The sequence below is a fragment of the Canis aureus genome, chromosome 36, assembly GCF_053574225.1.
Source record: "Canis aureus isolate CA01 chromosome 36, VMU_Caureus_v.1.0, whole genome shotgun sequence".
NCBI lineage: Eukaryota > Metazoa > Chordata > Mammalia > Carnivora > Canidae > Canis > Canis aureus.
Window position 1 is genome coordinate 21,870,653 of NC_135646.1, and position 17,569 is coordinate 21,888,221.

General features: G+C 38.4%; 1 long non-coding RNA gene across 1 annotated transcript; it reads left to right on the top strand.

The window, feature by feature from the left end:
- The first annotated feature begins 59 nt into the window (after positions 1-59).
- LOC144306118 (uncharacterized) lies at positions 60-16,813 on the top strand. The gene is made up of 3 exons (XR_013373141.1): positions 60-184; positions 3,862-3,929; positions 16,549-16,813. It is a non-coding gene; the product is annotated as an uncharacterized LOC144306118 (long non-coding RNA).
- Positions 16,814-17,569: the final 756 nt, after the last annotated feature.

Genomic DNA, 17,569 nt, shown 5'->3' on the forward strand with positions numbered 1-17,569 from the left:
TCCTGATTGGTAGGTTCTGCTGCGCGGGAAGTTCGAACGGCAGCCTGGGGCAGGGCGGGAGCAGAGCCAAGGAAGAGGGAGCGAGCTCCGGGCTCCGAAGGAGGGGCCGCAGCTGGAGTGGGTCCAGTCGCTGGGTAGGGTTTTCAGTAAACTGTGCTCCCGTCTCTGTAGGCTCACCTTTCAGGTGAGGTGTGTTGTTTTTTTTTTTTTTAATATATAGTTCTTGGAGCCCCAAAGAAAGAGAATCTCCCTTTTCTCACAAGCTTGAGTTTTCATTGTAGATAGACAAGATTTCTAGGTTCATGGGAATTGATGGTTAGATACGAAATCTATCTAACGCACCTTTGGTTGGAGGTGGGGGAACAGGACGCATGGACTGGGACAGCTAAAGTGGGCCAAAGGCGTTTATTTCCTGCTGTGTTTGCAGCCAATGGGATTTGCTAGTTTATTTCTTTTTTATCTTATTTTTTAAGGTTTTATTTATTTGTTCATGAGAGACAGAGAGAGAGAGAGGCAGAGACACAGGCAGCGGGAGAAGCAGGCTCCACGCAGGGAGCCCGACGTGGGACTCGATCCCTGGTCTCCAGGGTCACACCCTGGGCTGAAGGGGGCGCTAAACCGAGCCACCCGGGCTGCCCGGGATCTGCTATTTTAGAGCTTCCAAAAACCACTTTGCACAGTAGGAAAGTGATGAGACGTCCAACAACCGTCTGTGGCCAGGTGTGTAGGAGTAAGATTTGGCCAAGTGTATGCCAAAGATGGGAGGAGGACGGCTCCTCCATATATGCAGCTGTTTGTGAGGCGAGGCACCCTAAGGAGCCTTACAGGAGACAATAGCGGTGAGAATTATAATAGCTATGGCCGCCATGTACTGACGATGCCTTACTATAGATCAGGAATTGAACTTGATAACTTAAAGGGAACTTTCAACTTTTAATGTTTGTGGGCCTGCTCATGGGCTCCCCGGGGAAATGTTACATCTAACATTTGCCAGAGTCAGCAAAAACCTCAAAGCTTGGGCTCTGTTTCTGTCCTGAGCACCCCTTGTACATCTGCTTCACTTAAAAAATCAATCAATCAATCAATCAATCGAGCAGCATTTCATACATAAAGGAGTTTAAAAAAAAAAAAAAAAAAAAACATGTCCCTGGTTCCCATAACATTAAGATCATGCAGCCCCTATGTGTACTAAAAGCTTAAGATAAAGTCTGTAACTTTCAGAAACGTCTTTTATCTAATGATTTGTAGCTTTTTATGTAAACAGTGTATACAATCCTACACCAAATGTTCCTTCCTTAGAGCCCTCTCTTCTCCTTTTTTGTTTTTTTTTTTAAGACTTTATTTATTCATGAGAGACACAGAGAGAGGCAGGGACATAGACAGAGGCAGAAGTAGGTTCTCTATAGGGAGCCCGATGCCGGACTTGATCCCTGGATCCTGGGATCACACCCTGAGCTATAGGCAGACGTTCAATTGCTGAGCCACCCATGCGACCCTAGAGCCCTCTCTTCTTTATGAAGATTGTGCGCCTGGACAGCTGTCCTAATTTGGGATGGAACAAAACTCTTCATTTCTTTGAGAAATTCTAAAAGACTATTCATTTTGTGTTGACAAACTGGGCACTTCGTATTATTAATTGTTCTGAGTCTATATATGTATGTATTGAAGTATACACACTGTTTTCTTTGCTCCACATATCAAAAATTTTAAAATAGTCTTGCGGGGGGCGGGGGGGGGCGGTGCTTGCCTGGGTGGCTCAGTTTGTTAAGTGTCTGACTTCAGCTCAGGTCATGGTCTGGGGTCCTGGGATCAAGCCCCGTATTGCATTCAGGGAGTCTGCTTATCCCTCTCCTTCTGCCACTTGTGTGCGCTCTCTCTCTCAAATAAATAATTTTTAAAAAAATCCCAGACAGTCTTGAAGTAAGAACACAACTGAAAAAAATGATAAAATATAATTTTATTATATATATTTAGTGAATTCATCTAGGTGTAATATACTAACCTACAGTGGTCCAAATTATTAGGTTCCATCTGACATCATAATAGTGTAAGCAATCAAAAATTAATTATTACTAAGTAGATCTGCTTTTTAACAATTACTAGTTAAAAAGAAACAGGCCAAGTATATAATGATGAATATGTAATCACGTTTAGGAAACCAACCTTCACTCTATTTTGTGAATCACATATATATCGTTACATTTTCTTGTTAGGTAGAGGATTACTGAAATACAATCCAAAAACCCATATACATATATTCCAAATGTAGCTTTTGATTTTTATAGTCTTGTTTTTAGGTTGACCTTTTGAGTCAGTCACTATAGAAGAGGATGGCGAGTTCTTGTGTTTTATAAAGAAGGTTAATTGTGTTAAATATTAAATACTACAAAGTTGTCCCAGTCATTTTAAGATAATTGAGGTCTTTAAGAAATACAAATAAAGATTAGAAGGTCAGAGTAAAGAAACACTGAAGTAAGTACAATTTTTTTCCCCCACAGTCAAGGATTTACATGAGCCTTTAGTAGCCACTTCCAGAGAAAATGATAGCTCTTATCTCATCAGTTGAGGTATACATGCCATTTATGTTAAGTCATTGACATTGTAATTGCTTTTCATAGGTCCTATTGATATTACTGTAATACCTGTTTTCTTTCTCCATCCCCTCTTCTCCTTTCCAGGAAGATCAATATTGTAAATCACTACTTTTCTAACAACGACAGGCACAGACTGCCCAGCACTTTTCCCCTTTATTCACTCTCTGAGGTGGGCTTTTCTCCCTGAAAAAGGTCTTGCATATATGCAGTTAGTGTAACTAGTTGTTTGAGTTTACCCCTCCTTTTTTTCAGATGGACGTGTCCACAGGAATTTTAATATACTTAAAGGGCCCAAAAGGCCACAGCTTATCTCCAGACAGTAGACAATGCTCAAAAGAGCTATGGGGCTTTCAGAGCTTTTGTTACACTATTCAATATAAGAAAAATTTGCAAAATTGGAATGAATCTGAGAGAATGTAATTAACATACATTGGAAAGGATAGCATTAAAAGGTCATAAATCCCAATATCTACAGAGGTTAAGCCTGTATCATAAATAGTAAATTTGGCCATGTGTAATACAATAGGGAGTGGTAAAGACTACAGCAAATTAGAGGACATACCATGTTCCAAGGGGACAGTCACTATTCACTGCCATCCAGTGGTAAAATGTCGAATAGGTTTTGACAAAATCAAATTTTTCTTTTTTTTTTTCCCCCAAATTCAAATTTTTCAAAGGAAATCATATACATAGATTTTTATGTGTCATTTCCTAATTTATAAATCTTGCCAACTAATTAAATTTATTTTAAAATGTTTTATTAAATTAAATGCAGGCATAGACCAGATTTGGCCTATGGGCCACAAATGTGCAATTTCTCCCCTAAAAGATAAAATGAATGGGTACAGAATGGCAGAGAATGGGGGTGGGGGAGGTGGGAAGGAGACCTTATATATGGGTTCCTATGGGAGACTGAATGGAAAAGGAGTGAAGAAAGCAAGATTTTTAAAGTTTTTTCTTTTTTTAGTATTTTTTTTAATTTTAAAGATTTTCTTTATTTGGGAAAGAGAGGGAGTGAGCGAGAGAGAGAAGGAGCAGGGAGAGGGGCAGAGGGAGAGAGAACCAGACTCCTCACTAATCAGGAGCCTGATGTGGGCCTTGATCCTGGGATTCCAGGATCATGACCTAGGTGAAGGCAGACACTTCACTGAGCCACCTGGGTGCCCCTAAAATTTTTTCGTTGAATTTGGATTGGATCCCATTTGATATTCTTTGAAAGATTCCAATTATGTTTTAATTCTTTTCCGTTTTTCTTGGCTTTGGACAGGTGTGTTGCGTATTTTCATAAGCTTCTGTACCAGAATTGGACACTGAAAGGAGCAGGCTTCAGATGAGGTATGCAACTCTAGTGTATAATTTTGCCCCCACCCAAAATGCCTAATAAAACAAGATTACAGAATAAAGGCATGTGGGGATTTGAAAGCTTATTTTTTGGCTAATTTTGCTAGCTAAGTGACACTCTTTCCACTGCCCTTGTAGCATATGATTTAAGTACATGCTTCAGCAAAATCCATTGCTTCAGCAAAATCCAATCACAACATATCAAGACCTTATGGATTATCTTTAACACTCAATGAACCCTCAAATGCAATGATTTAGCTAACTCTTCTTACATATATTATACTTTACCCGCTATTAAAGTTAGGAAATATCAATTAAAAACTTAATAAATCCTCAACAAAATACTAGCAAGCCAAATTGAGCAACATACAAAATACACCAAAAAAAAAAAAAAAAGGATTTGTCCCAGGATTGCAAGGTTGATTTAACATCTGAAAATCAATTAACATTATATACCATACCAAAGAATAAAAAGCAAAAATGCCATGATCGTCTTTTTTTGTTGTTTTTAAGATTTTATTTATTTATTTATTTATTTATTTATTTATGAGAGACACAAAGAGAGAAGCAGAGACACAGGCAGAGGGAGAAGCAGGCTCCTGGTGGGAAGCCCGACACGGGACTCAAACCCTGGACCTGGGATCATGCCCTGATCCAAAGGCAGATAGATGCTGAACCGCTGAGCCACCCAGGTGTCCCCCATGATCATCTTAATACACACAGAAAAGGCATTTGACAAAATCCTGTGCCCTCTCATGATTAAAACAACAACAACAACTCGACAAACTATCAAATAGAAGGGAAAGGGACTTTTTCAACCTAATAGAGGACATCTATGAAAAGCTCATATCATTAGTGGTAAAAGACTGAATGTTAGCTCTATAAGAACAGGAAGAGGATAAGAGTGTTTACTCTTGCCATTCCAATCAACACTGTACTGGAAGTTCTAGCCAGACAGTTAGGCAAGAAAAAGAAATAAAAAACATCCAGATTGGAAAGGAAGGAGTAAAACCATGCGGATGACATGATTTTATTTATAGAAAATTTTAATAAATCTACTAAAAACTATTAGAAATAATGAACAAGTTCAACAAGGTTGTAGGATACCAGAACAATATTCAACAATCAGTTGTATTTCTGTACACTAGCAATAACCAATCTAAAAGTGAAATCAAGAAAATTCCATCTACAATAGCATCAAAAAGAAAAATACTTAGGAATAAATTTAGCAAAGGAGATGATGAACTTGTATCCCGAAAACTACAAAACATGTTGAAAGAAATTAAAGAAAACCTAAATAAATAGAAAGACATTTCATGTTTGTAGATCAGAAAATATTATTAAGATGGCAATTCTCTCAAAGTTGGTTTACAGATTTAGTGTAATCCCTATCAAAATCCCACCTGTACTTTTTTGCATACATGTACAAGCTGATCCTAAAATGCATATGGAAATGCAAGGGACCAAGAATAGCCAAACAGGCTTGAAAAAAAAAAAAAATCAAAGTTGGAAGGCTCATAATTCCCCCCTTTCTTTCTTTCTTTCTTTTTTTTTTTAATTTTTATTTGTTTATCATAGTCACAGAGAGAGAGAGAGAGAGGCAGAGACATAGGCAGAGGGAGAAGCAGGCTCCATGCACCGGGAGCCCGACGTGGGATTCGATCCCGGGTCTCCAGGATCGCGCCCTGGGCCAAAGGCAGGCGCCAAACCGCTGCGCCACCCAGGGATCCCCCCCCCCTTTCAAAACTTACTACAAAGGTACAATAATCAAGACAGTGTTGTACTGGGACACCTGGGTGGCTCAGCGATTGAGCGCCTGCCTTCTGCCCAGCGCGTGATCCTGGAGTCCCGGGATCGAGTTCTACATCGGACTTCCTTTATGGAGCCTGCTTCTCCCTCTGCCTATGTCTCTGCCTCTCTCCCTCTGTGTCTCTTTTTTTTTTTTTTTAATTTTTTTTAAAATTTTTTTTATTTATTTATGATAGGCACACAGTGAGAGAGAGAGAGAGAGAGGCAGAGACACAGGCAGAGGGAGAAGCAGGCTCCATGCACCGGGAGCCTGACGTGGGATTCGATCCCGGATCTCCAGGATCGCGCCCTGGGCCAAAGGCAGGCGCTAAACCAGGGATCCCTCCCTCTGTGTCTCTTAATGAATAAATAAAACTTAAAAAAAAGAAAAAGTGTTGTATTGGCATAAGGAGAGATACATGGACCAATGGAATAGAATTGAGAGTCTAGAAGTAAACCTTAAATTTATAGTTAATTGATTTTCAACAAGGGTCCCAAGAAAATTCAATGAAGAAAGAAGTCTTTTAACAAGTGGTGCTAGGGTAACTGGACAGCCACATGCAAGAGAATAAAGCTGGAGCCTTTTCTTACACCATACATAAAAACTAGCCCAAAATGGGTCACAGACCTAAATGTATGCACTGAGATTATAAAAGTCTTAGGAAAAAAATATGAGTAAATCATGACCTTTCATCAGCCAAAGCCTTCTTAGATATGACACCAGAAGTACAAGAGTCAAAAGAAAAAAATAGATAAGTTGTACTTCATCTAAATAAAAAACTCTTGGTGGCTCAAAAGGCACCAGGAGAAAGTGAAAAGCAACCTACAGAATGTGAGAAAATATTTGGAAATCATGAACCTCATAAGGAATTTGTATTTTGCATCTAAAATATAGAGAATATGCAAAGAATACTTACCACTTACCAATAAAAAGACAAATAACAGGGCACCTGGGTTGCTCAGTTGTTTAAGCATCGGCCTTCAGCTCAGGTCATGAGGATCAGGGCCTGATTAGGGTCCTGAGATCAGGCCTTGCATTGGGCTCCCTACTCAGTGAGGAGTCTGCTACTCCCTCCTCTACCCTCCCCACTTGTTCTCTCTCTCTCCCTCTCTCTCTCTTTCTCTCTCTTCCTCTCTCCCTCCCTCCCTTTCTCTCTCTCAAATAAATTTTTTTTAAAAAAATAATTTTTAAATGGGCAAAGGATCCAAATAGATATTTCATAGAAGATATAGAAATGGAAAATCAGGACATGAAAAATACTCAACATAATTAGCCAAGAGGGAAATGCAGATCAAAAGCCCAAGAGTTACCACCTTATACCCACCAGGATGGCTATGATAAAGAATACAGATAATAACTAGGGTTGGTAGTCATGTGGACAAGTTGGAATGTCATGCAATGCTGATAGAAACAGTGAAGGTGTTTGAGAAAACAGTTTACAGTTCTTCCAAATGGTAAACATAGATTTGCCATGTGGCCCAGAAATTTCACTCCTAGGTATATACTCATGAAAACATATCCACTTAGCAACTTGTTTACAAATATTCACAGTATCATTATTCATAACAGCCAAGAAGGGGAAACACCAAAATGTCCATTAACTGATGAATGAATAAATAACCTGTGATATATCCATACAATGAAATATTATTCAGTGATAAAAAGGAATGAAGTGCTAATACATGCTACAATATTGATTAACCTTGAAAACATTATGCTAAGTGGTAAATGCTAGTTATAAAAGACCAAATAATGTATGAGTCCGTTTAAATGAAGTATCTGGAAACGGCACATCTATATAGCACAGAAGTAGATTAGTGGTTGCATAGAGCTGGAGAGGAGGGAGACTAGTTAAAAACTACTCACTAAGTCTAGCCCACAATTAAGGGAAGGAGAATTAGGCTTTACTTCTGAAGGAATGTCAATGCTCTTGTGGACGTATTTTATTTTATTTTGTTTTTTAAATTCAATTTAGTTAACATATACTGTATTATTAGTTTCAGATATAGAATCTAGTGATTCATCAGTTGCATGTAACCCCCAGTGCCCATTACATTCAAGTGCTTTCCTTAATGCCCATCACTTAGTTATCCCATCTCCTACCCACCCTCCTCCAGCAGTCCTCAGTTTGTTTCTTAGATTTAGAATTCTCTTATGGTTTGCTTCCCTCTAAGTTTGCATCTTATTTTATTTTCCCTTCCCTTCCTCTATGTTCATCTGTTTTGTCTCTTAAATTCCACTTATGAGTTAAATCATATAGTATTTGTCTTTCTCTGAGTGACTTATTTCGTTTAGCATAATACCCTCTAGTTCCATCCATTTCATTGCAAATGGCAAGATTTTTTTTAATGGCTGACTAACATTCCATTATATATATGTACACATCTTTATCCACTCATCTATCGATGGACATCTGGGCTCTTTCCACATTTTGGCTATTGTGGACATAGCTGCTCTAAACATTGGGGTCCATTGGGGTTCAAATCATTATGGTGTAAATACTAGTAGTGCAATTGCTCAGTTGAAGGATAGTTCTATTTTTACCTTTTTGAGGAACCTCCATACTGTTTTCCAGAATGACTGCATGAGCTTGCATTCCCACCAACAGTGTAAGAGGGTTCCCCTTTCCCTGCATCCTCACCAACATCTCTTGTTTCCTGAGTGGTTAATTTTAGCCATTCTGACTGTGTGAGGTGGTATCTCATTGTGGTTTTGATGTGTATTTCCCTGATGCTGAGTGATTTTGAGCAATTTTCATGTGTCTGTTGGCCATTTGTATGTCTTCTTTGAAAAATGTTCATATCTTCTGCCCGTTTCTCAACTGGATTTTTTACTTTTTGGGTACTGAGGGGTTTTTTGTTTTTGTTTTTAAAGATTTTATTTGTTTATTTGAGAAAAAGAGAGAGAGTATGATTGGGAGGAGGGGCAGAGGGAGAAGAAGAAGCAGACTCCCTGCTGAGCAGGGAACCAAACACAGGGGCTTCATGATCTGAGCCAAAGTCAGACGCTTAACCCTCTGAGCTATCCAGGCGCCCTGGGTGTTGAGTTTGATAAGTTCTTTATAGATTTTAGGTACTAGCCCTTTATCTGATAAGATATTTGCAAATATCTCCTCCCATTCTATAGGTTGCCTTTTAGTTTTATGGACTATTTCCTTTGCTGTGCAAAAGCTTTTTATCTTGATGAAGTCCTAGTAGTTCATTTTTGCTTTTGTTTCCCTTGCCTTTGGAGATGTACCTAGTAAGAAGTTGCTGCAGCCAAGGTCAAAAGGGTTGCTGCATCAATTCTTCTCTAGTATATTGATGGATTCCTGCTTCACATTTGGGTCTTTCATCCATTTTTGAGTTTATTTTTTTATATGGTGTAAGAAAGTGATCCAGTTTCATTCTTTTGCATGTGGCTGTCCAATTTTCCTAACACTATTTGTTGAAGAGACTTTTTTCCATTGAATATTCTTTCCTGCTTTGCCAAATATTAGTTGACTATAGAGTTTAGGGTCCATTTCTGGGTTCTTCATTCTGTTCCATTGATCTATGTGTCTGTTTTTGTGCCAGTACCATACTGTCTTTATGATTACAGCTTTGTAATACAGCTTAAAGTCTTGTGGACATATTTTAAGACAGCTATACTCAGACTCTACTCTAGGTGTATTAGGATTCAGAGATCTTTGAACTTAAGCACAAGGGGTATAAAATAAAAAGTGAAGTAGAGTTAGCTAAGCCATTATCTATAAAATATAAAATGACTCTGAAAGGTAAAAAGAAAAGAAGAAGAAGAAGACGAAAACGACGATGACGACAAGCTAGGGACCTTGGGAGTCAAGGAATAACAAGATGGTAAATATATTGGGTTTTCTTTTTGCCTTATATATTACAGAATTAAAGTTAAAGAATCCAGCAACTTAGAAACTCCTATAGGCACAAACAACTGTTTCAAGAAAAGGCTGCTGTTGCCAAACAAAGCAGGAGGGAAGGGGAGGCCTGGCAAGGCTTAAAACTTTGAGAAAAATAATTGCTCTACTCCAGCAAAGTATCACAGAAAAAAACTGTGGGCCACCCAAGAAGCAAAGGCTGAGTGGGGAGCCTAGACTTCTACCCTCAGATTGAATGAGGTGCCTCGACACCCCTGCTTGCATAGTGTCAGAGAAGCCCAAGTAGAGAGCCTGGACTTTTATCTCCATCACCAGTAGTAAGCCTTCTCCTTCCCCTACATTGTCAGTGGATAGGGAGAGTCAGGACTTTCACCATTGCCCAGCAATAATGGTCTCAACAATGGGCCCACAGTGTCATTATAGGCCATGTGGAGAGCTAGAACATCTGTTTATACCCAGTAGTAATGAGAAGCTCTTCCTCCCATCCATTATCAAAGCAGGCCAAGCAGGGAATCTGGATTTCTATCACTACACGGCAGTAGCAAGGTAATAACCTTCTCCCCTGCTATAGTCGTATTGGACAAAGTTTAAAACCAAAAGTTTAAATAATATACAGAATGAGCACTGGGTGTTATACTATATGTTGACAAATCGAACTCCAATAAAAAAATACAAAAAATAAAAAAATTTAAAAATTTAAAAAGGATACAGAATCATATAATATGAAAAATTCCAGGTTTCTTTTGAAAACTACCTGTCATGCCAAGAATGAGGTAAATATGAAACTGAATTTAAAAAGACAAATAATGGATACCAACAGTGAAATATCAGAGGTGTTAGAATTCTCTGGTAAAGATTTTAAAGCAGCAATGATAAAAATGCTTCACCAAGCAATTATAAACACATTTGAAAAAAAAAATTTAAAATAGAAAGCCTCAACAAAGAAAGTCTCAACAATGCAATAGAAAACTAAAGACAGGGATCCCTGGGTGGCGCAGCAGTTTGGCGCCTGCCTTTGGCCCAGGGCGCGATCCTGGAGACCCGGGATCGAATCCCATGTCGGGCTCCCGGTGCATGGAGCCTGCTTCTCCCTCTGCCTATGTTTCTGCCTCTCTCTCTCTCTCTCTCTCTCTCTCTCTCTCTGTGACTATCATAAATAAATAAAAAAATAAAAATAAAAAAAAAGAAAACTAAAGACAAAAAACAAACAAACAAACAAACAACAAACCTACGTAAAAGCCATAGAGGATGGGCTCAAAATCAGTGTAGGAAATAGAGGAAAGAGTCAGTGAACCTGAGTATAGAGTAATAGAAGTTACCCAATCTGAACAACAAAGAGAAAATAGACTGAAAAAGATAAACAGAGCCATGGGGGATTGTGAGACTTTCACAAAAGATCTAACATTCATGTCATTAGAGTTTGGGAGGAGAAGAGAAAGCAGAGTTTTAAAAGTAGTTAATGAAATAAAGGCTAAAAATTTCCCAAATTTAGCAAGAGCCAGAACCTATAGACTCAAGAATCTGAAATGAACCTGAAACAGGATAAAGCAAAAGGAATTTATGCCAATATACATCATAGTTAAACTTGTGGAAATTGAAGACAAAGGAAAAATCTTGACAGCATTGAAAAAGAACTGATACCTGATAAAGGAAATTTTCAACTTCTAATGTTTGTGGGCCCTACGCCTAGGCTCCTTTAACATTAACCAAGGTCAAATTGACCCAACAAAATTTCAGTGCCATGGAGCCAAGATAGTTGGAGATGATGATATGAAGAAACTGAATTTCAATCTGGAGGTGGGGGGGATTGAGAACACTCAGACCCTGAGGCTTTGTCTCATCCAGCTATTATTAAGAGAGCTAGCAGATAATAATCATCATGAATCTACTTGTTTAGCTATAGGAATGATTAAGTTTGGGAAACAGAGAAAAACATTTTTACATCAAAGAGTAAAAGAATTGTCCCACACAATACTTTACAATCATGCCATATGATGTATAAGAGGCTATTAACTCAAGGACGGGGAGCAGAAAAGCTATATCTGGAGAACAATAGGGTCAAGAGTCAGTATGCAAGCTCAGGACCTTAAGTATCCTCAGTGTGCCAAGGGTAATGAGATTCCGTTCTCAGGTAAACTCCACAGCTGGTTACCCACACCTCAAAGCATGGGGTCTGTTTCTGCCCCAAGCACACACTGTACATCTGATTTGTTTACATAACCAAAAAGGAGTATTCTGAACACAAAAGATAAGAAAAAGAAAGAAACTTCCTGATTCTTGTCTAAGTCATACATCCCTACATATACTAGAAACTTAAGGTCTGCAACTTTCTGAAGTGTCCTTTGTCTAATAATTTGTAACTTTTTAAAAAAAGATTTTATTTATCTATTCATTAGAGACACACACAGTGAGGCAGAGACACAGGCAGAGGCAGAAGCAGGCTTCAGCAGGGAGCTCAATGTGGGACTCAATCCCGCAACTCCAGGATCACGCCCTGGGCTGAAGGCAGGTGCTTAACCGCTGAGCCACCCAGGCGTCCCAATTTGTAACTTTTCAATGTAAAAAGATGTATATAACCCTACACCAAATGTTCCTTTGCAGGAGCACTCTTTTCTTTGGAAAGTTTGTGTATCCCCTGCAGCTGTCCTAACTTGGGCTTGAATAAAATTCTCTTACTTCTAGAGATTCTAAAAGGTTTGTTCATTTTATATCAACACATCTTATCTATAGGAGAAAAACAATGGGAAATGATAGCAAATTTCTCATCAGAAACATGGGAGTCAGAAGGAAATAACAATGTTTTTCAAGTGCTGAAGAAAAGGAACTGTCAACCTAGAATCCTATACCCAGTAAAAATATCTTTCTGGAATAAAGGCACACAAATCTACAATTTGAAAATAAGTTCAGTTTTTTAAAAATTTCATTAGGCTCCTTCCTTTGTCATCCTCTTACAATAGGCAACAGTAATGCCCATTGTTTGCTACCATGTTACAGGTCACCATTGTTCAAGGCTTCAATATGACTGCCCAGTTGACTTAGTGTCCCAGATTCCCCACACTGTCACCAACCTCAGATATCAGTCTAGACATTTTTGGGTGGAGGAAGTGGGGAATGTCATTATTCCTGACATGTGAAGAAAATCTGCTTATCAGAGAATAAAAACAAAAGAGAATCAAATTCCCAGGTTTAGTCCCAAAAGCTCTGAGCTGTCTTTGTTTCTGGGAATTATCTCAGTAGCATTTTTTTTAAAGCACCACTTTCATTTTGTATTAAAGTGCATGAATTTCATATATACTGCTTAGTGAATTTTTAAATTTATAACTTTATTTTTAGAGCATTTTCAGGTTTACAGAAAAACTGAATGGACAGTACAAAGAGTTCCCATATTCCCTCTATCTCCCCAACCTGAACCAAAGGTAAATGCTTAAGGGACTGAGCCACCAAGGTACCCTGTTAGTTTCTCTGATATTAACATCTTCCATTAGTGTGATACTTTTGTTAACAATTGATGAGCCAATATTATTATATTGTAATTAACTAAAGTTTATAGCTTGTTTACATTAGGACTTACTTTTTATGTTTTACATTTTATGGAGCTTGCTGACTGCACAATGCCATATACTGACCATTACAGTATCCTACTGAATGGTTACCCTACCTTAAATATTTCCTGTGCTCCACTTATCCATCTCTCACCTTCCCCTTCCCCTCCACTGAACCCCTAGCAATCTCTGATCTTTTTATGGTCTCAAGTTTTGCCCTTTTCAGAACATCATATAGTTGAAATCATATAGTAAATAGGCTTTTCAGATTGGCCTCTTTCATTTACCAATATGCTCTTGAGTTTCCTTCATGACTTTTCACCACATAATAGCTCATTTCTTTTTACTGCTGAATCACATTCTATTGTATCCATGTATCTATTGTATCTACACTGTGTTTATCCATTCACCCATTGAAGGATATCTTGGTTGCTTCCAAGTTGTGATGATCTTAAGTAAGGCTACTGTAAACACTTGTGTGCTGGTTTTTATGTGTGAACACAAATTTTCAGGTCTGGAGTGCCTGGATGGCTCAGTCTGTTTGGTTTCTGCCTTTAGCTCAGGTCATGATCCCAGAGTCCTGGAATTGAGCCCCACATTGGGCTCCCAGCTCAGTGGGGAGCCTGCTTCTCCCTCTCTCTCTGCTGCTCCCCTTGCTTGTGCTCTATCTCTGTGTCAAATAAATAAATAAATAAATAAATAAATAAATAAATAAATAAATAAAATCTTAAAAAAAAAAAGTTTTCAGGTCATTTACGTAAACACCAAGAAGTGTAATTGCTGGATCATATGGTAAGAGTATGTTCAGTTTGGTAAGAAACTGCCAAAATGTCTTCCAAAGTGACTGTACCATTTTGCATTCCCACCAACAATGAATGAGAGTTCTTGCTGTTCCACATCCTCACCAGCACTTGGTGTTGTCAGTGTTTTTGGCTTTCAGCTATTATAATAGATGTGTAGTGATATCTCATTGTTTTATTTTGTAATTTTCTAATGACATATGATGTTGAATATCTTCTCATACGTTTATTTGCTGTCTCTGTATCTTCTGGTGAGGGGTCTGCTCAAATCTTTTGCCCTTTTTAAATTAAACTGTTTTCTCATTGCTGGGTTTTAAGAGTTCTATATATACTGCAGATACCAGTCCTTTACCAGATATGTATTTTGCAAAGATTTTCTCTCAGGCTATGGATTGTCTTTTCATTCTCTTAACAGTGTTTTTCACAAAGCAGAAATTTTTAATATTTATGATGTCCCACTTATCAATCATCTTTCGTGGATTGTGCTTCAGATGTTGTATCTACAAAGTCATCACCAAACCCAAGGCCACCTGGATTTTCTCGTATGTTATCTTCTAGGATTTTTTTAGTTTTGTATTTTACATTTAGGTCTATTCTACATTTTGAGTTAATTTTTGTGTAGGGTGTAAAATCTATGTCTAGACTCTAGACTTTTTTTTTTTTGCATATGGATGTACACTTGTTCCAGCACCATTTATTGAAAAGACTATCTTTACTCCATTGTAATGCCTTTGCTCCTTTGTCAGAGATCATTTGATTATCTATGTGTGGTTCTATTTCTGAGCTCTCTATTCTGTTCCATTGATCTTGTCAGTAACCTTTTAATAATTTCCCTTATTTGCTTAGGCTGATTTGAATTGAATTTTTATCAGTTGCTGCCGAATTATCACTGATTAATTCAAGCACTTGGTACATGCCAAGCACTGTGCTAATCTCTTCACATAAATTTAATCACAACAGCCTTTGAAATAAATGAGGAAATTTGGGGTTTGTAAATTTGAATAACATGTTCAAGATCATACCACCAATAAGTGACCCAAGTCTGTCTGCCTGTCTATACTATACTACCTGTCAAAGATGACCTTGTAACTCCTCGCTCAGGCTATTATGGTTGCTCTAATAGTTTTCTTCTGCTAATTACTGCTTTTAATTACACTACGGTTGCTTTCTAAATTAAATACTGACTCCTTAGCCAGCACTTAAAGCCTAAATGATTCTCCAGATTTTTTCTTACATTCTCTTACATGCTCAGTGGGACTACTCTATGATCTTGTGTTACACCCTCTGCTTTATTATATCAGTATGTAACCTAACCTATTCCTCATACTTGCTGCATCTCCAAGTATCAAAGTTCCTCTTGTCAGAGTCCACCTCAAATGCCATCTTTTCCCTTGATCCTTGTCAATTTTGTACCCCCACCTCACCCTAAAACCAGAGCTGAGAGTTCTCTCCTTAAAGTAATCAGAGATTTTCATTTAAACCTCAGTAGCAGGACACCTGGGTGGCTCAGTGGTTCTGCGTCTGCCTTTGGCTCAGGGTGTGATCCTGGGATCCTGGGATTGAGTCCCATATCAGGTTCCCTCACGGAGCCTGCTTCTCCCTCTGCCTGTGGCTCTGCCTCTCTCTGTGTTTCTCTCATAAATAAATAAATAAAATATTCAAATAATAATAATAAACCTCAGTAATGGCATATCTTATGCCTTGTGTTTTTAGTTTGACTTGCCCTTGCTACTAGACTGCCACCACCCTGACAGCTTCTATACTGAGTAGAACCTGGCATGTATGTTTTATTTTATTTTATTGAGTATATAATATGTATACCAAAAGCTTCACTAACCACTGGGGTGGCAAAGATAAAAGGCATAGCCACTGCTTAAAAAAAAAATGTATGGTAGGAGAAGCCAGACCAGAATGCAATTATTTTTCTGTAACTTACATTCTAATATGAAAATAAACCTACACTATCGTGGAATGGAGCAAAGAGTATGAAGTGCTTAATGCAGTATGAATCAGGAAAAGACAGAAGACTTACCGGAGGTCAACAAATAAGAGGAGATAGGCTGCTGAATGAACAACACATGCCAAAGCAGAGAGGCCTTAAGAGAGCATTTAGAGTGCAGGTAGCTCGGATTAGCTACACTACAGTGTTTGAGTTAAAAGACGACAAGGGATGAGGCCAAACAAGTAGGGAAGGATGATATCTTAAAAAAAATTCTGAGCCATGCAAAGGAGTTTGCATGGCATCTGCTGAAGGACAGAAAAGTTATTGTAAGGTTTTCAAGCAAGGAAATTCTATGATCTCACTCATGCTTACATGGATCACTCTGACAGTTATTTGGATAATAGATTGGAATTAGCTGAGCCTAATGACAGGCAGGAAGAGCAGCTAGCAGAATGCTGCAGTAGTCTAGATTAAATAGTATTAGCACCTGAATAGGCCAAGGTGAAGAGAGAACTTACTTGAGAGATATTTAGGAGACAGAATTTATAAAACTTGGTGATGGGGTAAAAGTAATTCTTTAAGATCTCAAATTCTCTGTGCCTGTGATTCATTTAAACAGTGTCTTTCTCATGCCAACCTAAAGAGATCCTTCTTCCTCTTCCACTGTAGTGCATCTCCTTCTTTCTTCCTTTTCACCGAGACCACCTTGCCAAAACAGCATCTGCTACCAAAGGGACCCTCCAAGGAGTTTCTGCCTCATTATCAGAGCTTCTGGTGCTACTAGAAGGTAAAAGAGCCTCTGCTTGCACTGCTAAACTTGGGAGAGATGTATTTCTTTTGTGGGCGGGTGGTGGTGAGGAGAGATGTGCTTCTAAGATGAAAATTAGAACTCATTTTTTTTTTAGAAATAATATTAAAAGGTACCCAGGCATATCATGTGCTAAATGGTCTATTTTTTTTCTTTACGGTCTGTTGTAGGAAGATATAACTGTTTAAGGCACTTCAATGACAATTTATTAACAACCTTCTTTTTTAAAACCTTGGAAATTAAGTAGAGGGCTTCTTATATACTGGTGTACCAAGATGTAGGGAACAGTTCACCTCAGCAAAAAGGAGTATTTTATTGTTGACATTCTTTGGACTTGCTGTTACATGTTAATGGTAATAATAATAATAATAAGGTAGACCTACTTTTAGTCTTTTTTTTAAAGATTTTATTTATTTATTCATGAGAGACACAGAGAGAGAGAGAGAGAGAGAGGCAGAGACATAGGCAGAGGGAGAAGTAGGCTCCATACAGGGAGCCGTCCTGGGGCTCCATCCCGGGTCTCCAGGATCAGGCCCTGGGCTAAAGGAGGTGCTAAACCACTGAGCCACCCGGGCTGCCCTTTTTTTTTTTTTTTTTTTTAAGATTTTATTTATTTATTCATGAGAGACAGAGAGGGAGGGAGAGAGAGAGAGAGGCAGAGACACAGGCAGAGGAAGTAGTCTGTTTTATTATTGTCTTTAAGTTTTCTTGCAACTAATGCATCTCTTGTTGCTTGCTCCTAGAGCTATTATTTCTAGTCCCCCTTTCTGCTCCACTACTTGGTCCACTTATGTTTATATATGAATTAGCAGTTGAGAAGTGGAAATTAGAGGTATGTCGTAAGACAAGAAAAATTCTGAAGGTAAAAAGTCTAGACATGAA